We start from the raw sequence: 25263 nt of genomic DNA, 5'->3' as shown, positions 1-25263 counted from the left end.
GCTTATAAAGAATGTATTTCCTGTTCATCTCAGTTGGTCAGAACATGGATTGACTTTTTCCATAGACAAAAGGAGTTCTAAAGAGAAACATTTACCTAGATAACCTTCCATATCCATCTTCTAGGGAAAGAGAAAGGAATATATTCATAGAAGGAATATGTACTCGCAGAGCTATATAATGCAAATTTTCTGTATGTGAAGTCCCTTAGAAACCATTTCAAGCTAAGACAACTCCAGATACTCCATCTTTTGCCTTGCCTGGAAAGAACATTTGAATTTGCCTAAGGTAAAGCTCAAAATTCAGACCATGTATTTGACATAAAATTCATCAGTTGATACTCCTGTATTTCCCAGAAGATGAGGTTATTCACATTCATTTACAAGCAGTCATGCAACCAGCTGTCAAATGGGCAGGGGAAGGTGCTGTACCTCAAATCATTGTCCTTAGCCTGCTGTCCAGCTGAGCAGGAAACATATATCAGGCATATGAATGAAGCTGAGAGTAGGCTTTTCTGCAGCTGGTGAACAAGGTGGCCAGGAGACTGGGTATTGCCTGCTTAGAATGGAAGTTCCATCAGTTCATTCATTCTTTTTTCTGTTGTTGTGTAGTCATGTATATGCTATTTGTGTTAATGTTGCATATTTAGTTACTGTAGTTAACAATTTTAAATCTAGGTCAAACCCACAGTATGCAATCAAATCAATATTCATTGTGTTCCTTTCAACATAACAGTCAACAATAACTGAAAAACATGTCTCTTTAAAAAAGACATCTTTAATAACATGGTCCACTAACCATAATAAAGTTAGCCTTCAATGTTCCTTACCCCCTTCTGTGGTTAGTATTAAATTATTTCAGGTTCAGCTGTAAGCAAAATACTGAAACATTAACCACATATATACTTTGTGCTATTCTATAAAAGAATTGTTATCCTAGCTGCAAAACTTATATCATGAGTTTGGCTGGGACAGAGTTAATTTTCTTCACAGAGGCTCACACAATGCTATGTTTTGAAGAAAATGGTGGTGATAACACAGCAATGTGTTTAGTTGTTGCAGAGCAGTGCTTGCACTAAGTCGAGGACTTTTCAGGTTCTCATGCTGCCCAGCCAGCAAGGAGGCTGAGGGTGCACAAGAGGCTGTAAGGGGACACAGCCAGGACAGCTGACCCCGACAGACCAAAGAGATATTCCATGCCAAATGCAATCATGCTCGGCAATAATAGTTTGATTAGAGAAAAAGAATTGGGAGGACTTTCAGAGTGATGGCATTTGTGTTCCTAAGAAGCCATTACAAATGATGAACGCTGCTTTCCTGGATGTTGCTGAACACCTGCCAGCCAATGGGAAATAGTGAATGAATTCCTAGTTTTGCTTTGCTTGCATGCATGTCTATTGCTTTACCTAGTAAGCTGTCTTTATCTCAACAAGAGTTCTTGCATTTTCACCTTTATGATTCTCTCCCCCATCCCACCTGTAGAGTGAGAGAGCAGCTGTGTGATACTGAGCTGCCTGATGGGGCTAAGCCACCACAACATAATAAAATGATATGAATTTCCTCTTGAATTTCTTGCTGAGAAAATGAAAGCTGGAAAGAACAGAGATGAGCCTGAAAGGGTGTGAGTTACCATAGGAAACAAGATTGGACAAACAAGGAGCTGTATTAAACAAAGCAATGTCAAACCTACCCATACATCATCTAAATTTCAGTGGGTACAAATGTAGAATTCTGTATTTTTGGTATAACAAGGATGTATCATTTCCTTTTTCTTAAAAATAATTGAATGATCCATTTCATTAAGTACAACATATACATATGGTTCTTCCATGCAGCCTAGTATCTTATAATTTTACTGTTGGTGTTGAAATTAAGCATATATATCACTGGCTCTAGTCTGAAAGCTTACATATTATACTGAAGGTTAGTATAAGCAATGTTAACATGAAAATTTTATGATCAAATATATTATTTGAATATTCACTCTATAATAATATACAGGTTTTATTTTTTAAATGGACAATGAGTTTGAAATATAAACTGCAAGTGAAGGATAATGGTAGTCCCTATTGTGAAGGGTGGATCATCTGGCGGGTAAGGAATTTCTTCAAAAGCCAGAGAGTAGTGGTCAGTGGTTCCATGTCCAGGTGGAGGTCAGTGACAAGCAATGTCCCTCAGTGGTCTGTTCTGGGACTGGCACTTTTCAATATCTTCATCAATGACATAGAGGGATTGACCCATGTGAACCAAATGAGGTGTAGCAAGTCCAAGTGCAAGTTGCTGCACCTGGGTCAGCACAATCCCAGACAGGAGTACAGACTGGGAGAACTCTTTGAGAGCAACCCTGCAGAGAGAGATTTGGGGGTTCTGGTGGACGAAAGGCAGTGTATGCTTGCAGCCCAGAAGGTCAACTGCATCCTGGGCTGCATCAACAGAGGTGTGATCAGCAAGTCGAGGGAGGTGATTGTCCCCCTCTACTCTTCCCCCATGAGGCCCCACCTGGAGTACTGCATCCAGGTTTGCAACCCCAGCACAAGAAGGATGTGGACCTGTCAGAGCGAGTCCAGAGGAGGGCCATGAAGATGATCAGAGGGCTGGAGCACCTTTCCTATGAAGACAGGCTGAGAGAGCTGGGTACGTTCAGCCTGCAGAAGAGAAGGGGCCGAGACCTCATTGCAACCTTTCAATACTTAAAGTGGTCTTATAAAAAAGTTGGAGAAGGACTCTTTTCTTGGGTAGATAATGATAGGGCAAAGGGGAATGGTTTTAAACTAAAAGAGGGGAGATTAAGATTAGAGGTTAGGAGGAAATTCTTTACTCAGAGGGTGGTGAGGCACTGGAACAGATTGCCCAGAAAAGTTGTGGATGCCCCATCCCTGGAGGTGTTCAGGGCCAGGTTGGATGGGGCCTTGACTAACCTGATCTAGTGGGTGGCATCCCTGCCTATGGCAGAGGAAGGTTGGAGTTAGATGATCTTTAAGGTCCCTTCCAATACGAACAATTCTGTGATTCTATTCCTATTTACATTTGCCTGTAAATGCATTATAAATATTGATTTAGGCACTAGGCTAAAAAGGGGGTACTGTAATGAACAGGAAGTTCATTAGGAAAATCATTACCACATACAAAAAGTATGATCATTTTAAAGTTAGATTTTGCATGAAAATCATGTCCTGCTGTTACACGAAAATTTACGTTCTTTGCAAAAAAAAAAAAAAAAAAGAAAAGTAAAATATCCCAGTACATACTTAACTTTTCCTTGGAGAGGAAACAGTAGGATGGAAATCTGAGTGGCTATTGAGCATAACCAGCCTTCACAGTCATGTACAGCACACTCAGTGCAGGTTCCTCATCATTTTTTTTTTGTTGTTTGTTTGTTTGTTTTTTGAAAGTCAAATTTCTTCATTAAGCTATGTGATTTCTGTCCTGATTTTCACTTCAGCAAGCTAACAGGGAGGGTCAGTTTGGTAGGACAACATGGTGTGCTAAGACATCAGGAAAATTAAAACAAAATAGGAAATATATTGGCTGTTCAAGAAGTAGTTGGTTAGACTTAACTTACTTTGTTATTCTTACTATCTGTTTACTTTAAGGCAAATATTTCTGTTTTCATCATTTTTCTATTGAAAATTTTAAGTTTTCAGACACTGCTCTGCTTCTAACTTTTTTTTCTTTCCTTTTTTTTTTTTTTTTTTCCTCCTCATTCAACTCCCTCTAGATGTCAGTTACCACTTAATATTAGCATCAGCTAAAGAGGAGACATGCCTGTAGACTAAACTCCTGCTGTGATATTTCCAGGAATATCCTGAAATGTCCATTGATCCACAAGTCTCATCATTGCTTATAATTTATAATTTTTGCTCCATTACACATTAGGAGAGCTTAAAGTCATTTTTTTTTTTCCCCTCTGATTCTTTATTTACCAAGTGTCACAGTGGAAAAGGGAAAAGAAGAATGATATGCACTTCACTCGAAAGAGGGAAACAGCAACACGATTGTCCTGGTTCCAGCTAGGACAGAGTTAATTTTCCTCCTAGTAGCTGGTAGGGTGCTATGTTTTGGATTAGGATGAGAAGAGCGCTGATAACATGCTGATGTTTCAATTGTTGCAGAGCAGTGTTTACACCAGGCCAAGGACTTTTCGGCTTCTCGCTCTGTCCTGCCAGCGAGCAGGCTAGGGGTGCTGCAGGAGCTGGGAGGGGATAGACCCAGGACTGCTGACCCAAACCGGCCAAAGGGGTATTCCATACCATCTGACGTCGTGCTACACAATATATAGGGGTGGCTGGCTGGGGTGGGGGGGCCGGCTGCTCGGGGATAGGCTGGGCATCGGTCAGCGGGTGGTGAGCAATTGCATTGTGCATCACTCGTTTCATACACATTATTATTACTAATACTATTATCATTATCATTATTATTATTATTGTTATTATTATTTTCCTGTCTTAATAAACTGTCTTTATCTCAACTCACAGGCTTCACTTTCCCATTTCTCTCCCCCATCCCAGACAGGGAGGGGGGAGGGTGAGCGAACGGCTGTGTGGTGTTTAGCTGCCAGCTGGGTTAAGCCACAACAATTTATTGACAACAGAGCTCATGTGGCTTAAAGATTTAATGATGACAAGATACACCTGATTATAATTGGAAGATATTCATAATCACATACTATATAAAAGACACTATATACTCCTCAAAGACACTAAATGAAAGACATTATACTACATGAAGACTGCAAAAAAGGAACTAGGTTAGGCAACATTGCATCAAGGAGTCTCTTCTGTTGAGTTATGAGGTTCAGACCGCCTTGCTTTCTAAACTCCTTGAGATAAAGAGCCTAGGTGTGGCAGAATTCACTCCTAGTCCCAGACTTGGCCAATGGATAATGTTTAAAAGATTATATGAATTACATAAATCCTGTATGCTACTTAGCTAAGATCTTAAAGGGTGATCACAAAGCACCATTACAGTGCATTAGCATGCTGTTATTTTCTCAATCTGCTTACTGACTCTCTATAGCAGTAAGGGTCCTCTCAATCTGCAGAAGTAATTTTGGGAGGCATCTCTGCCCAAGGGGAGGTCCTGGTGTGCAGCCTGCTGTTGTGTCAGGAGAGCACAAAGGGCTTCTGGGCTGCTCACTCTTTGTGGGGTAAGATGATTGACTGATTGACTTACGGTCACATTTGCATACAGATGTTATTTTCTTCCAAATTTGGCCAGTGCTGTGGTTGGGGTTGGAAGGGTGGGGGTGTGTGCATTGATTAAAGTGGCCGTTGGCTATTTGTGTTCTGTCTCCCCTGCCTCCAGGGTACAGCCATCATGACCAGACACTTCTATCATGACTGCCAGTGATGGTTATCTGCTTAGGCTGGATTCTCTACTTAAGCAGGGAGGTTGTGAAGGGGAGTACACTGTCACATCAAGCCCTATCACAGCTCGGTGGAGAACTGATACCCCAAAAAGTTGGTGGTATTCACAAAAACTGTATATTTGAAGGTAAAAATTTAAGCTAGACCATAACTTATACATTCTACATATCAAATGCTAATTAATCTGACATTTTTGCCATGGTAGATTAGTAGCAAAGTTAAATATATGGTCTATTTTAAATTTAGCATATTATCAATATTTTGAAAGCTTGGAAAAGCTGACTCTAATAATTAGAGAGAAATCTTGGACTATAGTGAGCAGTTCAGGGTGATAAAGATCAAGAATTTATTTTTTATTTCTTTACAGTGAATATCCTACTAATCATGAAAATAGAGCTTGAAATGGTTTAACTTTAACTCAGACGTGATGAGTAGCTCATAGAGTAATTAAGTTTCATGGCCTTTCTAAAGAAAGAAAATTGGTATTTTTTCTCATCATGTCTATGAAAAAATAGTCTTATATTTCCATTAGCTTTGCTAACAAGTAGCAGATGATATTGCTATTGCAAAGTCACATTTAAAGTTCAGGCACTGTGTGTATTTTACTGTTACAGATTCACAAACTAAATCTTCTGGTAATTTCAATCTGACTATAAAACCATAACATCAATAACTTGTGTGCATATCTTAAATGATAGGCTATAAAAATGCAGTTCTATTTTAAACATCTTTCAAGAACCCTTACGTGACTTTTTTATACTTCACACTGTTGAAGTTACCACTATCATCGTTTTCTTATACATCGGGCAACTGATCTATACCACAATACCACAAAAGGTTGCTTGAGTTGCTGACATCAATGAGATTTTAGTGTGCTTCTAAGCAGTTGTTACTGTAACTGTTGAGTTTCAGGAGATAGCAGGTATTTAATATTTCTACTTTTAAAAATACACAAGTCACATAATTGTGGGTTATTAAAATAATACCTTTTTTACTTGTTCTTACCCCAAGTATAGTCTCCATAATCATAAAATGGGCCCTTTGATTCTGTCCCCGCTTCTGCCTCGACATTCCTTCAGGAGTTTCTGTCCAGAGGAGTTCCATTCATTCATTTCCTCTTCTATCATCCATTGGATGCGCTTCTCCACTGTCAGAGATGGGTTCTTGTTTGAATTTACTCTTTTCTGATGATAGCAAAAGTCTTTAGATCAGACAACTATCAATTACTTTCATTCAGCAATTATTCAGAAATATTCTGCTCATCCTTCCATAACTAGGGACACAATATCAATTTCCTTCATATATGTATATATCTATATGGATATTTATATATGTACCAAGATCATTAGTATATGGTCTGAAGGCTGTTGCATGAGCAAGGAAAACTATACTTTCACTGAAATTTCTGAAATTGTTATTTTTTTCCCCTTTTTTAGATACTTTACTGATTTGTACTACATTTCAATGATCTTTAAATTCCATGTGGAGATCAGAAATCAATAATGTAAAGTGTTTTGGTCTGAAAAAAAATCCTTCTGAAAAATTTAATTATTATTATTTTTCTTTTTTAGTTTTACAAAACATATCTTTTGATACAAAATGTTATTTCATTTTAGAGTTTATTGAAGTTGTTGTATGGGCTTTTATTTTTTAAAGATGTTCCTCTGGAAAAAAATCATACATTCAAAAGCCATTTATGAAGTACAGTTCACAAAATATATTAATATATTAAGTCCTTGACTGCCATAATTTCTCCTTAACTCTCCTGCAAAAACTGTACTTTTACTGTCTTTATCTATGCAAGTGGTGTTACTGAACTCTTTAGGACTACTGATTATGCATCAAGTTAAGCAATTAGTATTGCTTTATGTTGCTACTACAATGTCTTATGGACCATGTAAATGGTGCCGCATTGCTAGGATTAGAGAGTGGGCTTGAGACATAAGAATGAAGAATGGTGTAACGTCATACTGACAAAAACTTTGGAAAACAAACAGTTTTATCAAGGCAACACGTCTCCTTTGAGGTTTATATCTAACTCATTTCTTACACCACGTTGTTGATGGCAACAGCCAATTTATACACCCAGTTAGAAAGTTCTCTGTCACAGCAGCAATCTCATCAGACATATGCACTGAGATATTTGATTTCTGATAAGATGCTCAAGTATACAACTGTGAGTTCTTTATTTCCAAGTGGCTTACTTCCAGATGTATGATGTGTTGATTTCACTTATGCAAGTGGAAAATGCAAGAGTTGTTTGGGGTGGAGATTGAAGGCTCAGTGAGGTAAAGTACAAAAAGATTCTAAGTCCATCGCTTATGGACTTGATCTTCACTAGATATAAATGACGTCAAGAGATGCAGAAGTCTTAACTGTGAACTACGGATCCTCTGTAACTATTTTTTTCAGGCCCTAAACCCAACCTGGTTGAAAACGATTCTTAAGTTTTCTATGAACCATAAATTACTTATTTAGCCATAAGTGTTACTTTTGTGGTCTCTGGAACATTCTCATACTTGATATACTCAGGTAATTTCATATTAAGACTTGAAATTAGCCACTATCTGAAAAGAACAGTAGTAATCTTCACACATTTATGAGCTTTATCCAAAAAATTTACATTGTCAAAATATTCATACTAGCATGAACAAATCCTTGTTCATCATTGTTGTGCCACTTTCACCTAAAATTGTTCCCTTCACAGTGCAAAATCATTATGAGAAGAAGTTAAGGAAAATCTGGAAAGAGTTGTGCTCAGAGACATTTATATAATGCAAATGATAAAGTTTAATCAACGATGATTATCCCATTCCAAAGACTGTGTTTAACCTAATAGTCCAAATCCTCAAATCTTCACTTGGCTGCCCTGCACTCAAGTTAATGCATACAGAAAGTTTTATATCAGATTAAGATCTGACCAGAAGTTTTATATTTCTCTGTTAGCACTTAAATTTTTCTTCAGGAAGAGAGCCTGATGGGGTCTTATTTTCTACAAAGCACTGTATTTCAAGTCGAGTGTTATGATTTCACTGAAGAACAAAAATAAAATAAGAATAAATTAATTTATTTTCTTAGAATCCATACTTTTTCTTTGTTTTAGAAACGTCTTTCTACTGGGGTGGCTTTTGACTTTGCTATTTGGATAAACACAGTCACAGGGCACTAAGGGTAGATGAAAGGAATTCTTGCGAGACAAACTTGATTGCTTTTGTTCTGACGTAAGGCTGAATGTCAAGAAAAGATTCTCAACAGTTTATAAGGCAGTGGACTACAATCTCAAGAGAATGGATGAAATATCCCTCTCTCTGGACATTTAAAATTAAATTGAACTAACCCTTGAAATTGTGCTTTGAGGCACAATTGTTTATTAGCAGGAAAATTAAATAGAAGATACATTTCACCTTACCTTCTATGATTCTTATGCTATGTTCTGTGGTCATTTTGTTGTACTAGAGCACATTATTATAGTGCTTCTGGAAATTTTGGCCCACTGAATTAGCTCCTAATACATTTAAAATAAATGAAGAAATGCCAAGAGTCTCATTTGCCTCTAAATGTCTTCCTAAACATAAGTATCTTTGATTAAAATTGAAGTTTGTTTAGCAGCTGTGTTCTTTGATGCCTTTACTGCTTTAAAATTTACCTGCCATGCTTCATTGTTGTAAAGTACAGGGCATGTTTTCTCGTTTTACACTATAAATAAACATATGTATAGATTACTTCTTCTATTAAATTTCTTCACTTAATGGGATTGTCATTTATTGCTTTATTTCTCCTTGTTTATTCATGCTGACCTTTTCTACATTTTAGATTAGCTGAATTTAGATCTGAACTTTTAAAGAGCTTAAGCCTTCCTGTACTGGATAATTATATTTAAAATTGATCCCAGGCTCTATAATAGCAGAACTTTGACAGAATGATGTAAGAAACCAGCAGTGATGGACGGACTGCTGAGTTCATCTATTACTGCATCCCATACAACAGGAATGCATGCTTGATCTTGCAGCAAACAAGAACTTTAGCCTTGCTAGTAATTTAAAGCTACCAGGGAATTAAGGAATCTTCTCTCTTGCCATGGAACAACACATGCTATTTTGCAAGCACTGTGCAATCATAGTGTATGGATTTATATGGCCAGAACACATTATTCTGAGATTTGGGTTGTGGAATGTCTCTGTGGAGACACCCCTGTTCTGCACCAAGGAGGAGACCTGAGCACTGTTGTTCTTTGTCTGTCTGAGGCAAAGTGTGCTCAGCAGTGAATTGCATGGGGATGGGGCACCTGCCTCCTTCATTTCTCCCGATGTGGGGCACTGCTATGGTTGCAGGCAGCACACTGATCACACCACCTGCACCTCTGATTTAGCCTCAGAGGAGGCATTGCTGAGATGCCAACCATGATTCCCCATCTTCTTTTATGACCTCACTGTGAGATCATAGGTTTTATGTTGTTGCCAGAGTATATATTCTGTTAGTCCTTCAACAGATTTCCTTGGAAACTGGGTTCGTACAGATGTGTTTAGAAGTAATGCATGTCAGAATCTTTTTTTTTCTTTTTCTGTTTTCTTGGTATGTTTTTTATTATTATTTTTAGGGGAAGAAGGGAATTGGATTTCATAGGAAGACATGATGTTTGCTTACAAGACTTTCCATCTGAACTTTGAGATGATGCAGTAACAGCAGTGTCTAAAAGTAGAACACAAGGAGAGGCAGAAGTGAAGGTGAGAGGGGTAGTGATTTATTAATCCTTTTCAGATAGCTTGCAACACGTCTTAGGATACTGAAAAGGGATTTAGGATGAGCTGAAAGAAAGGGTAAGCATTGCACCCTATAACTACTCAATTTTAAACTGGAAGGTCAGGAATTTCTACAACCTCTCTCTGGTGCTTGGTAGGCTAAAACACACAGAATTGTTAACCGTGCAGTAAAAATATAAAGCCCAAAAGATTTAGTGAATATCATTTCTAAAAACTGCACTAATGCATGTGCTTATTAGATAACTGCTCCCCATAAGAATCATAAGATACACCAGATAGCTTCTAGACTCATAAGTTTTAGTGCACAATGTAAGTACTCTGTTAAAAGTGTAAAGTGGTTTGTTTAATTAGAAAAGCTATTGTGGGAATTATATAATGTAGACTCATTAGGAGTGGGTTTCTTTGACAAGAACACTGGATAGCAGGGCTCCAATTGTCTGACTATATGCATGACTTACAGATGCATTTTGATGAATGTATATTGATCTCTCTGTCAATATTTCAGAGTATTTGCTAGCTGTCAACACTTCTCAGAATTTTTTTGTAATATACACTTCACAGGAGACCTAAAAACTGTGTAATAACAAAATGAGCACGTGTCTTCGTAAGTATGTGATCCTCGTCATTGGGACTGCTGAATGTTTTTAACATTTTTTTGCCGTGTTTCACCATAGATGATGAAATAGAAGAAAAGAAAAACTGTAAGGAAGGAAGCCTTTTCATCAAAATGATTCTGGCATTCTTTATGAAATAAGAGAGTCTGGGAGGGTCTGACATAATAGACATAAGCATCTAAATGAGAGACAGTATACACTTTAAGAAAGTGTGACAAATAATACATTGACATGAATGTTAAGTATGCCTCTCTGTGTGTTCTGTTTTGAACTGAAATGTATCAATTAAAAAATAACCATATAACCGCATTCAGAAAAAACTTTTGATAAGACTAAACTTTGTGATATGAAAGAGCGGGCATATTTCATCTACTTGTCCAGTAATCTCCATGAATCCAGCAACATTAATAGAGAACCAAGAAATGGAAGAACAATCCTACCATCTTCCAACCTTGTTGCAGAGGTGTGGTTTGAGTGTTGAACTGTTTCTCACTCTCCCAAGACTGGACTTTTCTTTCTTAGGTGTTCCCTGCAACAATAATCTACTATTAAAGCTAATCCTCAAAAATAAGAAAACTTTTTGATGTATAGCATTACCTTCATACAATTTTTACATAAAAAAAAAAGGTTTGTGTTAATATAACACATTATATTGTACATTAAATTACTTTCTACTTAGATGGTGCTAGAATCAAAGTAGAGGTTGTCTTCATTTGCAGCCATTCTGATTATGTTTTGAAATCCCATCTTATTTTTGCTGCTTCTCCCCATGTATGCAGCATAGAGTTTGTGCAGAATTCACAATGCCGCCCTAATGAACACTGCCATGTGGTTTTTGGATGAACATTTTTTACCTCCACAGTGGCCAAACTGGTTTTCCTTGTAGATTTTACTTTGGGGCTCATATTCACAGATGAGTGGTTCATAAACAGTAATGTCTGTGTTCTGACAACACTGTGATAAAAGACTTTATCTTTTTTATATAGATGGAGACTGAGAGACACAGACATTATTGTCTAAAGAACTATTACTTTTAAGTTGTTTAGCTTGAAGCACTTGGGGTTTGTCTTGTCTGTCTCTAATATTGCATAGCATTCACATATTTCAGCACAGTTTCCATTGACTTCATATGCAGCCGTGAGTTTACAGCAGCTCTGCAACTTAAGCTGCACATGTCTTAAGTCGGACACTCAGAAAATAAGGAATATACAATTATAGTGATCATCTCCAGCAGTCTTCAATGTTTACTACTTCCTGCTACAAATGAACTAGGGCACCTTGTGGCAAGAGCCTCCTTCATTGCCCCATCATTCCTACATCATGTTTCATTTTTCAGCCTGATCCCTTCTGTATGACCAGTTGTTTTCCTGAAATTCTGTGGGGAAAAAAATACACAAAAAAAACACCTTCAAATATGTGGTCATAATGTACAGAAGGGGCTGAATTATGTTTATAAACACAGTCTTGATTCTGGCCCTTCTCATCTTCACAGAATCACAGAATAGCTGAGGTTGGAAGGGACCTCTGAATATCATCTAGTCCAACCCTCCTGCCGAACAGGATCACCTAGAGCACTTTGCACAGGATGGCATCCAGGTGGGTTTTGAATATCTCCAGAGAAGGATACTCCATAACTTCTCTGGGCAACCTGTTCTAGTGCTCTGTCACCCTTATAGTAAAGAAATGCCCTCTCATATACAATGAATTAAATTTTGCCTCTTTAAGAATATTCCTTCAATACAAATTTTATGTTTGTATGCATGCGTGAAATTTCCTCTTTTTAGATAATGTTACTATTTTTATAATTTCTGTTTTAATACTGAATTATACTGATAGTCACGTGAATAATCAGTGCTGTTGGGGCTTTTGATCCACCACATAAACTTCTGTTACCTGAGCTAACAGAGCAGCTGATACAGCAGTAAGCTGTAATTCATTCCGTGGGCCTTAATGAAAGGATGAAACTGTCAGAAAATAAAATAGAAAAAAACAAGACCCTGAATTCTGTTCTTAGCTGTAGAGTGAGCACATATTGGGGAATTAATTTCTAAAACAACTATTGTCTATCTTTTCCATGAACTTTTCCCTTTGGAACAGATTTTACCTCAAAACAGCAGAAAGAATGTCTGATACTTGGAGATGGTTCCTCACTTAATTTCAAGTTTCTTCAGGGTGTAATGGTGGCAGCTACATTCCAAACAAACAAACAACAACAACAAAGAAAACATTTCATTAAGGAATTAACAGTGTATTTTCCCCTTGGTCTTGTTCTTTAAAATGATTTAAAATCTTCACAAAAGTTAATAAAGGCAAGATATAATAATAGGTATAATCCATATGGAAATTCTTACCACAACAGCTTAAATTTAATAAAGTTGCAAGTGACTGGCAGACGGGTCCAAGACTGAAAAATGTTGGTGTGCTTTAATAAATGAGAAAACATTTTAATTGTGTTGGATAACTTTAATTAGCTAAAATGGGCTATCAAGGTAATATAGAAACATAGAATCATAGAATCATTAAGGTTGGAAAAGACCTCTAAGATCATCTGGACCAACCATCCCCCTAAAACCACTATCACCCACTAAACCATGTCCCTAATATATTTCTGTGTGGGTCCCTTCCATTAAGAAATGTTACAAATATAGAAAAGATTACAGTTACCTAATTCTTTCTAGCAGAACAATATCTCATCTCTCCTCTATGATAAACAAATATGTCATTTGGTCAAGAAGTTTTAACTCTCCTAGTGAGTAGGGGAAAAAACAGTAATGCAGTGTTCAGCAGTTGTCCCAAGATAATTTTTTTTACTAAAGAAAGAAAACTTTCTGAAATAACAACATACACAATGCAATGGTAAGTTCATTCTAGGAAAAAAATGAAAAATATTCACAACATGTTGTATACTTTTGGCTAGCAAAGTTGTTTCATTGTCAGTGTGTACTAAAAATGATGCTTCTTGATGCCTGTCAAAAAGTGTATCTGAAAAAGGGAAAAGCTTGAGAGTGTATGTGAATAGTAAACAACTATGAAATGAATACACAAAACATTCTATTAAATAAGAAGGTGTCAGTCAAGCTAGCTGCTTTTCAGAAAAGAAATTTACTAATTAAATTTACAATTGTAAAAGTTTTCAAAGCTAGTATGACAATAGCAAATGTTATGTACAGTAGTAACTATGTGTAGATAGTAAGAATAGGACTCATAATGTAAGCTGCAAACATTTCTCTTTCTCTCATATTTCAAATTGATGCTATATTGTTGATCAGAGGCAGTAATTTAATCTCTTAAAGATAGATTTATTAGCTATAACACATCAGTTGGGACATAGATTTTTTTTTTTTTTTAATATAAGAATAATAAGGTAGTCCAGCCTGCCTTTTAACAGGGTAGTATAATTGAGGTTCTCTCAAAACTGGCATTTTAAAAGCATATAAGACTTCTTTGCTAATAAAATCATTCCTTTCAACTTACCAAATAAAAATCTAGACAATGAAAAAATTATTCACTCTGCCATCATTAGAAGAAGCGAATCATCACTTGGAGCAAATGAGTTTTGAATTGGAGTAATTATATTTGAGGCTGTGTAACTTTGCTGTCATTTCAGTGAGATCCTCCTACACTTCCCTTTCACCACTTATTCAGACAATGGAATTTGGGTGAATGTAGATTTGCTGTTAATAAACTAAATTATTTTCTATCTGAAATGCTTTCAGATGATTTTACAGTTCTTTCTTGGCAATAAATAATATTTTTAACCTTTCCATTATAAATCCCTCTTGAAATTTGCTTTAACACATAGAAATAGCTACCATCACAACTTTTTCTGTTTTTTCCTTTCCTTTGAGTTTAATAACTGAACCACGTGGGGAAAACAAACAAACAAAAAAAAAAAAAAACAAAACAAACTAGAAAACAGTCTTTATCTCTGATTATGAAATTCTGAGCTTTTTAATGGAAATTTTACTAGATCTCTATTCCATCAGATTTGTATTGAAACCAGCACTGTTTGCCTGAAATTCACATGAAAGTGTTCTGAAGAGAGGGTGGTTCTCCATACCATTCTCTATATGGTTCCACATATGGTGGAACATATGGCACACCATATGGTTCTCATTCTCCATATATGGTTCTCTACACCCTTCTCTAACAGATTCAAAGTAAAAGATATCACTGACACCCTGAGAATTTTTTTCAGTCACATTGTCCACTGAGCAGCCTATGTAGCGAACCGTGGAGAAATCCATGGAGTACCCCTGAGTGATGGCTTCTTGGCCTCCTACCCCAGTGAGCAGCAGGCAGGTTGTGCTCTGTGTGCCTCAGTTCCAAAACATGTGGTGTCAGGAAAGAGCTGAAATTGCAGGTGAAACTGTCACTGATTATTGTCATTCTCCTGGAGATCACTAGGAGATAAAAACTGTCAACTATATGCAGGTGTGTAATGCAGCAAAACCCCCAAGTTTTCCCCAGCTACGCAGCATATGCCAGCAAATTCTTGCTCTTTGCTCAAAACAAGTGACAGTAGCACAGAACAGCTGGAAGGACATGTTTGTAGCAAAAGTACCAATGAAATTGAGAGGGCTGAACAAACAGAAAAAAAAAAAAGACCAAAAAGGGTGGGATCTTTTAGTCATTTTAGGCCAGTTTTTGCTTTCACGTTCAGCTGTAGTAACAGATGATTTCAATAGACTTAATTCAGCTTTACAGTTCTCTCTGTTTATTATAAACACAGAAATCACTGAGCATATATCATAGACACATAGAATCATAGCATGGTTTGGGATGCAAGGACCTTAAAGATCATCTAATTCCAGCCTCCCTGCCGTGTGCAGGGACACCTCCCACCAGACCAGGTTGCTCAAAGCCCCATCCAACCTGGCTTTGAACACTTCCAGGAATGGGGCATCCACAGCTTCTCTGGGCAACCTGTGCCAGTGCCTCACCACCCTCTGAGTGAAGAATTTATTCCTTGTACCTAATCTAAACCTACTTTCTTTTAGTTTAAAGCCTTTACTCCTTGTCCCATCGCTACACTCCCAGTAAAAGAGTCCCTCCCCAGCTTTTCTGTAGGCCCACTTTAGGTATTGGAAAATTGCTATAAGGTGTCCCAGGAGCCTTCTCTTCTCCAGACGGAACAACCCCAACTCCTTCAGTCTGCCTTCATAAGAGAAGTTCTACAGCCCCCTTGATCATCTTTGTGGCCCTCCTCTGAATTCGTTCTAATAGGTCCATGCCCTTCTTTTGCTGTGGGGGGTCCCAGAGCTGAACACGGTACTGCAGGTGGGGTCTCATGAGAGCAGAGTAGAGGGGGAGAATCACCTCCCTCGACCTGCTGGCCACATTTCTTTTGATGCAGTCCAGGATATGGTTGGCTTTCTGGGCTGCAAGCACAGTGTTATTTCGTGCTGAGCTTCTTGTCAACCAACACCCCCAGGTCCTTCTAATCAGGGTTGCTCTTGATCTATTCCCTGCTCAGCCTCTATTTGTACTTGGGAATGCCCTGATCCAAATGCAGGACCTTGCACTTGACCTTGTTGAACCTCATGAGGTTTGCACAGGCCCAGCTCTCAAGCCTGTCAGTGTTCCTCTGGATGACATATGTTCTCTCCAGCATGTCGACCAGACCACACAGCTTGGTGTTATCAGCAGACTTGCTGAGGTTGCACTCAATCCCACTGTCCATGTCACTGACAAAGATATTAAACAGCACTGGTTCCAGTACTGACCACTGGGGAACACCACTTGTGAATGATTTCCACCTGGACATTGAGCCATTGACCACAATTACTTGAGCATGATCATCCAGCCAATTCCTTACCGACCGAGTGGTCCATCCACCAAATCCATTCCTCTCCAATTTAGTGACAAGGATATCATGGGAGACAGTGTTAAATGCTTTGCTTTTTGCTAGATGTGGTATCGAGATATTGTGATGACCATTTCCCACCCCAAATCAGTATTTATCTATCTATCTATCTATCTATCTATCTATCTATCTATCTATCTATCTATCTATATTTAAAGGCTGCAGGGATTGAAACCAAATATTTTTCATTGGCATTCACTTCCATTGATATCGTGCTTCATTGAATATAATCTTGATCTCCCTTCCTCTAATTCAGCAGGTTATCCTCTGCCCTTAACATAAATGACAAGGAAAATAATTAGTTTTCTTCTTTATAACTAGTTTAAAGACATTTGAAGACTGATGTCTCACACCACAATGCTTTTTATGTGTCTTCATCAATCAGATTTTCTAGACCTCTGCTGCTTCTCAGCGCTCGTCTCTGGCTTCTCTTCTGTTGATCCATATCTTCCTGAAATGTAGTATTCGAAACCAAAATGCTTTGGGAAGCAGCAGATACCAACAGGTCTGAAGAATTACATAATATATTAGGAGTAAAACTGCTTTTACTACATATTTCAAGTATTTGTCATCTCTTCTGCAACAGCGTGACACATCTGACTTATGTGCAGCTTTGTAATACTTATGTCACTTATGTTTTGAAGAGTTATTTTAGCATCTATGCATCATCCACACTTTAAATTCTTATGTGTCCAGGGTATTTTGAATTGCATCCCACATTCTCCAAGGTGCAGCTCCAATTAAAATGGTTTATTATCCTGAGTTCCTGTATATATGCAGCCCCTTCAATTTGTAGACATACATAAGTTAACCTTGTTCTCTACTTTTCATTCATAAATGAAAATCTATCTGAATCTCACCATACAGTGGATAGATCATAGTGAAATCTTATGCAATATGTTTCTTCTGCTTAACCCTATATATTCTAATAATTTAAAAATGAAAAGAAAAATATTTCTAAATAGTTTCAACAAGCAATTTACAAATAATTGATTAGAGTGGTATTTGAAAGAAGACTTGCTTTTTCCTGGTTACGTAACTGCTTACTCACATTTTAGGTATTCATTTAAATTTTCAAATTGAAAGTAGATGATCTTTAAAGTCCCTTCCAACTCAAATCATTCTATGATTATATGCTAATTTTCTCCCTAACAGTGCAGTTCTACTATTGGGGTTACATCAATAGTCTTACTGGATGTGAATCATAATAAATGACAATTTACCTCTTGCCAAATGTATTTTCAAAACATATTTTTTTTTTATATTCTTATAATAACACTTTGTCTTCATGTATCGCTCTGCATCACTGGCTCAGCTACCACATAAACCAATTTAATCATGTCTCTTTGCAGAAGAGAAAGCTGAAGCACCCAAGAGATTTACTTGAGCTTATAGTTGAAAGAAGAATATAAAGCCTGTTTCCTGAAATGAAGTCTGCACATAATCAATATAGTAAGAATTTCTGAGGGAGCTTTTCCCCAGTCATGTCATTTCTGCTGACAAAAAACAATTTACAGATTCATTATCTTACCATTCAAAGTTTTTCCATTTTGGCACTAACATTAAAAAAGGCAAAACAAAACAATTCCCCAAATACTGTCTTAATGTTGGTCTTTTATATATGTGTGCGTGTATGTGTGTGTGTGTGTGAAAACACTGTTAGTAAGTAGTTTTCAGAGACTTTGGTGACCTCAGATATTTTCAGTACTTCTCTGATTCACAAGACTTACACATATACTTTTATATTTTGCAGTTCATCTCTAACTTTAGTGTTTGTACATTAAACAAAAGCACATATGCTAAATGTACTGTTATCTCTGTCTTCATTTCCTCTTCATGCTTGTACTAGAGACATGTATTTACATTCCATTAGTGCTTTTGCTTACTTTTTTTTTTTTTTTTTACTTTCAGTATGAATATTCTGATGAGCCATGTAACTCTGGTCATAGATTTGGTATTGTAATGCTTTATATTTTTATGCTTTGAAAAGTTTCCAGACTACTTATGTCAGTGAGGCTGTTAAGACTGAAAATAAGTGAAGAAGGTATTCAGTAACAAGGTATACTGCACTGGCAGACTGAATATGTTTTCTTGGTCTGGAATATACTGGTGTTGGCTGAAACAAAGGTATATTTTCATTATTATTATATTATTATATTAAAGGTATATTTCATTATTATCCTAAGTGGACGCCAAGTCAGCATGGAAACAGCATATTTCTGCCTCCCCCCTTCAAGAGAGTTCCAGCACAGTTTGCTTCTTGCTTCCTTGCGTTCTTGAGTTGTTTCCCTGGAGGCTTGTCTTTAGTGAAACATGATGCTAACATAACAGCTTTCTCCTTTCAGCCTATGCACAAAAACAAAATTCTGTACTCTCAACCATGTTCTTGTTAACAACACACTGACATTTTTGTCTTCAGTTTTCCTTATATCAGCCACATTGCTCTGGGTGCTATCACAGCCATTTTGCCTTTGAAAATTAGACTGGAAAATGTTTCTTTCACATGAAATCTGCAATTGTAACTGTGAGGTGAGGAGAGGAAAGAATACAGTTTTTGTTTAAAATCAAACTAACAAGCTAAAACAACAAAATGGTTGATGTCCATTTTCAAATAACAGGTTTCTCCTGGTTTTACCTGTGTGTAATTGTTGTGTAGTTACTGAGCATTTGTAGAGTCATCAGTGAGTCTGCTGAAGGAGAAAGGAAATATATGACATAAAATACAAGCTAGGTATGTTTATTAGAACAAATAAACTGGTCTTTCTGTTGAATTTGTATGGGTGACATATAAACTATGTATCCTGTTTGATTTCTCAGATTAAATATGGATTTGATAAGTGGCTTTGTACTAGAACTGAGGAAATTTGTATGTCAGCCAAATTAAAAAGTATTCAAAAATAAGTTTCCCTGATTCTCACACAAATATAAATCAAATGCACATTATCTTCTTTCCTCCCCACCCAATTTCTGAGTAACCAGCTTGTAAGAGCTGAACATCCGTTGGAAGCCCCAGATGGAGTTCTCCACCCAGAATGGCCAAACTCTTGAAGCTTAAACTTTGGTTCTATTTCAGACATAAATTATGATTTCTAAAGGGACCATTTTAATGTTGGAAGTTATGTCTCAGAATCTTATGGTGTAGGGTCTCCTAATCTTTACCTGCATTCTAAGGTATTTCATTTAGGGTTGTTTTCTCTCAATGAATTCATTTTTATAAACAAAAAGAGGAAAGAAATATTCTTAAGTAAAAAGATCTCCATCTGTAGAGGATCTGTGTTGGGTTCTGGAAGATATTTTAGAAACTTAATTGACTTACCTTAAAATAATAATCTTACTCCATTGTAGTTTTCACTCTCTCCCTTTTGTGCTCTTAAGCTCTATGCTCTTCATACACAGCAAATGAATAGAAGCATGGGATTCATTTGCTTTCTGTAATTACAGTCATAAATTTGAAGAGATTCTGGGCACCACCCACAACTCCTTTTGAAAGCAGTTAAGAAACCAGGTTCTTAATATATCTCAAAACTTGAAGCTTTGACAGAACACAAAACAATCCCAGTTTGTCTGTCTGCTATTAATGCAGGACAAAAATATGACACATTTTGTTTTTCTCTCATTTTAACATGACAGTACTTGTAGTCTCCTATGCCTGGAGACATGATTTGAGTTTAGCTTATATATGAAGAGATTTTAAAGAACAATAACTGCACTTTGCCTTTGGGATACCCTAGTCAAACTGCATATTGCTTTTCTTAGCATGTTTCTCCCTTTTTTGTGTTTCTTGATCCCCAGAGCTAAAGGTCTGATTGCCAGCCAGACCTCCGGGCAAAGCTCACTTCTGCTTCCTGAATGGAAATCTGCCTCAGCAGACACAACTGTTTTCCCAGTTTGTGTTTTCACATGAGGAATAGCTACTAAGTATTTGTGAGCCTGTTATGCTCTTCTGAAGCATCCTCAGTGCCAAGATTCTTGATGTGCCATTGCTGGAATATGCCAGAGTGGAGCTGCAGTGTATTGCAGGGCTGCCCAGCTGGTGTCTGATGAGCCTGGCCAGCCCCATCATAGCTCTCTCTGCTGCCTGAGCCATTTTCTCCCATCACATAATGTAAAGCTTACCTGCTATCCATGTCTGGCACGAATGGCTATAAAGGAGAAAAGGCCGTGTCAAGAAGTTGGGCAGAGTTGGTATGTTATGCTCGGAGCAAAATTTTTATTAATCCTATGACTTTTTTCTTGATTAATTTTAATATTATTCATTGAATTACTTTGTGGCTGATGATTTACAGGTGTATATTCTTCTGTAAGTAATAATTCTCAAGTTTTCATATACAGATCCCCGAAACTTTTTAAAAATATTTCCATCATTTGTAAAGTGAAGAAAATAATCTTTATAAGTTCAGCAGCCTGTAGTATTTTACTTGCTGGTGACAAATCTTCATTAGGAGGCTGAAATGTGTTGTAAATGAAGTGCTGATCTGAAACTCTGAAAAAAACATGCTCAGCTGATAATTCAGCTGAGCCACAAACATCCTCTGTGACCCTGGGCTTCACATTTATACTTTTCTGTCTCTATGAAATTGAAACAGTGCTTCCTTTCCTGAAATGGGTGTTGAGAGGTTATATATTTATGTTTACTTATATTGAGAAAGCATAACAAAAAGGGAGAGAAGAAAGAAGAGTAAGGAAGAAAGGAGTGGACCTATTCATACTCAATAGTATATTATTATGGCATCTTCCCTTATATGTAGTACTTTTGAACAAGTCTGTTTTGTGCTTGTTGTAGCGCATGGTTGTGTTGTTTCTTTATAACACAGGGCAAATGATTAATAAGACTAAAAATTATTGAAATATTTTCAAAATAATCACCTATGTTTTCTGTACTATTTAATGTCCCCACACATTTGAGATGTGAAAAAAATGTTTGTGGTGGGTTAACCTTGGCTGACTGTCCCATGCTGACCCAACCACAGCAACACAGGTGGAGGAAATGGGCTGAAAAAACTCATGGGTGGAGATATGGACAGGGAGACTTACCAATTACCATCAAAGGCAAAACAGGCTCCACTTGGGGAAGATTAATTTAATTTATTTCCAATTAATAACAGATAGGATAGTGAGAACTAAAAACAATCTAAAAACACCTTCCTCACTTTCCCACCCCTTCTTCCCAAGCTCAGCTTCACTCTACATGCTTCTACCTCCTCCTCCACTCTGAGTGGTGCAGAGGGATGGGGAATGGATGTTGCAGTCTGTTCATAAATCTTTGTCTCTGCCGCTCCTTACTCCTCACACTCTTCCTCTGCTCCAGTGTGGGCTCCCTCCCAGGGTATATAGTCTTTCATGAACTGCTCAACATGGGTCCTTTCCATGGGCTGCAGCTCTTCACAAACTGCTCCATCATGTGTTTTTTTCCGCATGTTGCTGTTGTTCAGGAACACACTGCTCCTTCATGGGTTCCTTCATGAGCTGCAAATCCTTCCAGTAGCCCGCTTCTGTGTGGGCTGTCCATGAACTGCAGCTTCTTTCAGGGCATGTCTACCTGCTCCAGGGGGTCCTCCACAGGTGTCAGTGATCACTGAACCAACATGGTCCTTCAGGGGTGGTGGTGGGAAAACCCTCTCCAACATGGTCTTCTCCACAGGCTGCAAGGGAACTTCTGCTCCATTGCCTAGAGCACCTCCTTCCCCTCCTTCTTTGCTGACCTTGGTGTCTACAGGGTTGCACCCCCATTACCAAAACCTTGCTACATAAAACCAACAGAGTGAGACAAAATGTTCTTCAGAAAGACTCAGCTATATATATCATCTCAATTAGCCCCCCTTTTCCCATAAACAGTGTAAAAATATCTTGGCTTATTAAACTTATACTGTAAAAATGTTGACTTTGACTATCAGAGTGATTATTCTTTTACAGGAAATAACTTTCAAGGACATGTATATACAATCATAAAATCATAGAATGGCTCAGGTTGGAAGGGACCTTAAAGATCACTCAGTTCCAAACCCCCTGACATAGGCAGGGATGCCACCCACCAGATCAGGTTGCCCCAGCCTGACCTTGAACGCCTCCAGGGATGGGGCATCCACAACCTCTCTGGGCAACATGTTCCAGTGCCTTATCACCCTGTGAGTAAAGAATTTCCTCCTAACCTCTAATGTAAATCTCCCTTATTTTAGTTTAAAACTGTTCCCCCTTGTCCTGTCATCTGATTGAGCAAAGAGTCACTCTCTATCTTTTTTTTATAAGTCCCCTTTAAGTACTGAAAAGCCACATTGAGGTCACCCCAAAACTTTCTCTTCTTTACGCTGAACATTACCAGCTCTGTCAGATTTTCTTCGTAGGTGCTTCAGCCCCTTGATCATCTTTGTGATGAGAGAGAGAGAGAGAGAGGGAGAGAGAGAGAGAGAGAGAAAGAGGAGTTCCAAATCAGAATAATTAATGTCAAATCATTGTGTATGCTTACAATCTGCAAATTTCATATTTGTAGTCTCAGAGATACAGTGTGCCTTGTTGTGTAACACATGCTTGAGCATTCCTGGTCTTTCTTTCAGAAGTACCTCATGGTACCTGCAGCTGTGAAAAGGTTTAGCAAAAGGTCAAGATTTAGCTCTGCAAGTGTCCTTTAAATCTTGTAAATGTTCATGCTTATTCTATTGAGAAACATGAGTGAATAAAATACATTAATCCATAAATATTCTAATACATTTTGGCCATCCTGACAGAATAAATTTTTCAGGTGTTCCCCTAAGTACCAACAGACAGATCAGATGGGCTTATCTTTCTGTAAATTCAGTACAGTCCTTCATGGAATAAGAATGAGCGTTCATCCAAGGACTGTAATATCCAATTCTCTCTCTGTACTTCTCAAACTGCAGAAATCCCAGGCCTACTCCTTCTGGCAAGGCTCCAAATCAAAGCCAAATGATGTGCTATTCCCAGTGTATTCCCTCTAGTATTTGCAGTGCAGCCAATGCGTACAAGGACAGCTGGGGCACTCAAGGGAGCCTGAGAACATGAATACAGATATGAATCTTCCCCTGTGTAATGGTTATGTACTTCTAAAATGTTAAAAGTCACCACCTTTGCAATATGAATACTTCTGGAGAGCATTTGCTATCACAAAGGAAATAGAATGAAAATTATTGTATTGCCTACCTTATTAACTGGAGCTTTCACAAATCAGAAGATAGCAGTATGTAATGACAAAGCCAGAAAGATGGGAAATGCAGAACTCCTGTTTTGGACTACTACTTTTCTTTTTATTTTTATTATAGTGTTTATAACTCATTGGGATGGGATAAATGGATATTAAATCTGTGGGTGAACACATAGATTTCTACTTACAGTCAGAAGACATTAAAAGAAAAGACAGTTTGCTCCTGCTGCTGTTTGCTTCTTACGTGCTCCAGTGAATAGTTGCTGCTAGAATCAATATCAATTACCTATCTAAAACATTTTTGCTGCTACTCTGAGCAGTTTAGGAAGGATTTTAGCAGTAAAACTGGAGTCTTCTGTGGACAGAGTAATTTGCAACAGATCACAAGACTCTGCCTAGACTCTGTTGTTTGAATCATTTTGATTTCAGGTGCTGGAATTTAGCAGAGTGGGAGTACTGGTGGTTGGAAGGTGAGTCTTGTTTTTATCTAGAAGGATTTTAAAGGGTACTCCTGCTAGGTTGCAACTGCCAATTTATATTCCTGCATATCCCTTTTTAAATTACAAGGATTTAAATTTTACAAATCCTATAAAACACATAAAATTATCCTGTCTTCAGTGTCCCCACGGATTAAAAGGATGGGTTATAATTACCTGCTCATTCAGCCTTGATAATCTGGGAGAACTGCACTGGGATTATGGTCACTGGCATTCTCTCAGTTTGGGGGCAGACAGTGACAGAATCTTAAGATGAAGACACTCCACATGTCAGGAAGACACTCCACAAATCTAACATGTTCATTCTGCTCCTGAAATGCCAAAATGTTGTTGGTTTACAACCTTTTGGGAATTAACCCCTGCATCTCCATATTTTCTGAGGCACCTGTATGGCAAATGTAAGTCCCCTGATGGTAGTTTTTTCTTAATTTACCTTTCCACCTCCTTAGAAATAATCTTGGACCCCAGGCCTACATTTTTCATATTAAGCTAAACAGTTTGGGGGACTGGACCTGAGCAATAGCCCACAATCATCCCTTCTGTGAAACTGTTAGCATGCTTCTTATCACATTTGATGTGTGATGATAAATAGAGTCACAAATACCCTCTGGATCATAGGACACCAGGTCTTTATGTGGACCAGGGACCATCACAACACTCAGTTCTGACAGACTGCCTTCACTAGGAAGAAAAGAGTCTTTAGCTATATGGATGACAGCTGTGCCATGCCATGTGACCTCAGACCTACAGAATGGTCCCTTATGCATTCTGTCAAATAGACTTGAGGTCAACAGAGCAGGGAGAGGAAAGGAAAATCACTGTTCTACAAATCCATGCTGTTCAGGTTATCAGTTAATAAATTGAAAGCAAGAAAAAAAAAAAAAAAAAAAAAGAACCAGAGACCAGAGATGAAATAATAGATATGAAGAGCATATAAACATCTCTGTTTAGGAAGATGAGTAAAGATGAAGTATAAATCCAAATTATATTAAACTGACCTGCAATGT

At 37.7% G+C, this 25263-nt stretch overlaps 3 long non-coding RNA genes across 3 annotated transcripts; 1 reads left to right on the top strand and 2 right to left on the bottom strand.

The window, feature by feature from the left end:
- The first annotated feature begins 4297 nt into the window (after positions 1 to 4297).
- On the top strand, positions 4298 to 13423 carry LOC310893161. The gene is made up of 5 exons (XR_014578769.1): positions 4298 to 5143; positions 5302 to 5490; positions 9961 to 10087; positions 12230 to 12333; positions 12835 to 13423. It is a non-coding gene; the product is annotated as an uncharacterized lncRNA (long non-coding RNA).
- A 3693-nt stretch (positions 13424 to 17116) lies between these two features.
- On the bottom strand, positions 17117 to 20028 carry LOC310892796. The gene is made up of 3 exons (XR_014578459.1): positions 19920 to 20028; positions 19239 to 19293; positions 17117 to 19125 (listed from the first exon to the last, which is right to left on the bottom strand). It is a non-coding gene; the product is annotated as an uncharacterized lncRNA (long non-coding RNA).
- A 741-nt stretch (positions 20029 to 20769) lies between these two features.
- On the bottom strand, positions 20770 to 24129 carry LOC310892797. The gene is made up of 3 exons (XR_014578460.1): positions 23948 to 24129; positions 22920 to 22965; positions 20770 to 22346 (listed from the first exon to the last, which is right to left on the bottom strand). It is a non-coding gene; the product is annotated as an uncharacterized lncRNA (long non-coding RNA).
- Between the last annotated feature and the right edge of the window lie 1134 nt (positions 24130 to 25263).

This window comes from Anser anser (genome assembly GCF_964211835.1).
Source record: "Anser anser genome assembly, chromosome: 1".
Classification (NCBI taxonomy): Eukaryota; Metazoa; Chordata; class Aves; order Anseriformes; family Anatidae; genus Anser; species Anser anser.
The sequence above is the reverse complement of the archived record's forward strand: the minus strand, read 5'-3'. Positions and strand labels throughout refer to the sequence as shown.